The sequence below is a fragment of the Triticum urartu genome, chromosome 1A (assembly GCF_056163025.1).
Source record: "Triticum urartu cultivar PI428250 chromosome 1A, HENAU_Tu73, whole genome shotgun sequence".
Lineage (NCBI taxonomy): Eukaryota > Viridiplantae > Streptophyta > Magnoliopsida > Poales > Poaceae > Triticum > Triticum urartu.
The window spans coordinates 34514255-34516700 of record NC_141873.1 but is presented as its reverse complement, the minus strand read 5'-3'; the positions used below and the strand labels follow the sequence as shown (position 1 = coordinate 34516700).

At 45.1% G+C, this 2446-nt stretch overlaps 1 non-coding gene across 1 annotated transcript; it reads right to left on the bottom strand.

Annotated features, from left to right (window-relative positions):
- On the bottom strand, positions 1–74 carry TRNAE-UUC (transfer RNA glutamic acid (anticodon UUC)). Its single transcript has one exon. It is a non-coding gene; the product is annotated as a tRNA-Glu (tRNA).
- Between the last annotated feature and the right edge of the window lie 2372 nt (positions 75–2446).

Sequence of the window (2446 nt, the reverse complement as noted above, 5' to 3'; positions counted from 1 at the left end):
CTCCATTGCCGGGATTTGAACCCGGGTCGCCTGGGTGAAAGCCAGGTATCCTAACCGGGCTGGACGACAATGGATTTCTGACTTATTTTCAAATTCTGTGGATACCACTACATCACAGCACGTGGGCTGCCTTGCTACTTCGTGCGTTCGGAAAAACTACCATGCGTTTTGTTTAAAACATTATAGTCATTTTTGCTATCATTTTTTTTGAAATGGAGACAATTTTTTGCCTCATCCATTAATTAAGAAGAATAAGACAGTTTGAGGTTACATTATGACTTTTGCTATATGTCACTACATACTAATTTTTATAGAACACAGTGTACAGATGCAAGCGCTCATATATACGCACATACACGCATCCCTATGCAATATAGACATAGTATATCCCTGTGAGCACCCCCGAGAGACCGAGTTCGCATATTATCTTGAGATTTACAAAGTCATCACAGCCGCTTCGTAGTCGACGAGAACATCTCCTGGCTGGGGATATCACTGCCCTCCTAACCATCCAACCACAGATTAGTTCGCCATTTTACATACTAACTGAACCTACTTATTTTGTGGGGAGACCTATTGGGGCATTTCTATTTGATCCCCTAAAAGTCAGTGAAGAATCCGGCCGAGAAAAGTTAGTGAAGTATAATTTTTACTTCACTAACGAGGCCGCATCTGACTAATACCCTAAAAGTTAGTGGAGTAAAAATAAAATTGTCTAACTTTTGTCTCCTAGCCGCACGAATTTCAAACACTACACAATACATATCTTAAAAACGCATAGCCGTCATAAAAAAGTTTCATCATCGTGTTTCTCTATGCGAAGTTCACCCAACAAATCACTCGAAACACAATGTTTCATCCAATATCACCACAAATATAGTATGTATATACTGCGGATCGAGCCAATCAATGGCATGCACCACCACTCCTCGGCCACCACCACTCAAATGATGTCGTCGGCGACGAAATCAACTCCACCATCCTCTCGGCCACCATGACCATCGCCATTCTCTCGGCCACCACCGCCACCACCACCCCCTCAACCACCACCATCAACACCATTACCGTCACCACCACCCCCTCAACCACCACCATCAACACCATTACCGACACCACCACCCCCTCGGCCACCACCATCAACACCATCACCGCCGCCACCACCAGCTCGACCACCACCAACATTCCGAAGATAGGCTTCTAAGATCTCTCCACGAGTGAGCTCCCAATACTTTCTTGCTGTTCCATCCATTGTGTTTGGATTCATGAACATGATAACGCGTTCCTCAGCCTTCTTGGCATCACGAATCCTCTCCTTCTCAAGTGCAAGCCTACGCTCCTCCGCCTTCAACTTTCTCTCTTCGGCTGCCAACTTGGCCTTCCATTTCTCATCCTCTAACGCCTTGAGCTCATTCCAACAAGATGCGAGGTTTTTCTTTTTACCTTGTTGGCATTTCATCGAGCACTTGGCAAACCTTGTAAAATAAGAGAGAATAGGCATAAGTATTGTGACATAATGTGTAATAACAGCCCATAATGCAATAAATATCGATATAAAAGCATGATGCAAAATGGACGTATCAATCACGTCCGTGACAAGTAGACCGAAACGATTATGCATCTACTACTATTACTCCACACATCGACCGCTATCCAACATGCATCTAGAGTATTAAGTTCATAAGAATAGAGTAACGCCTTAAGCAAGATGACATGATGTAGAGGGATAAACTCATGCAATATGATGTAAACCCCATCTTTTTATCCTCGATGGCAACAATAGAATACATGTCGTTCCCTTTCTGTCACTGGGATCGAGCACCGCAAGATTGAACCCAAAGCTAAGAACTTCTCCCATTGCAAGAAAGATCAATCTAGTAGGCCAAACCAAACTGATATTTGAAGAGACTTGCAAAGATAAATCAATCATACATAAAAGAATTCAGAGGAGATTCAAATATTGTTCATAGATAGACTTGATCATAAACCCACAATTCATCGGATCTCGACAAACACGCCGAAAGAGAAGATTACAACGAATAGACCTCCAAGAGAATCGAGGAGAACTTTGTAGTGAGATCCAAAGAGAGAGAAGAAGCCATCTAGCTACTAGCTATGGACCCGAAGGTCTAAAGTAAACTACTCACACATCATCGGAGGGGCCATGGAGTTGATGTAGAGGCCCTTCGTGATCAATGCCCCCTCCGGCGGAGCTCCGGAAAATGCCCCAAGATGGGATCTCTTGGGTACAGAAGGTTGCGGCGGTGGAAATAGGGTTTCGTGGTGCTCCTGGATGTTTGCAGGGTATATGGATATATATAGGAGGAAGAAGTAGGTCGGTGGAGCAACGAGGGGCCCACGAGGGTGGAGGGCGTGCCCAGGGGGGTGGGCGCGCCCCCTGCCTCGTGGCCTCCTCGATTGTTTCTTGACGTCCACTCCAAGTCTCATG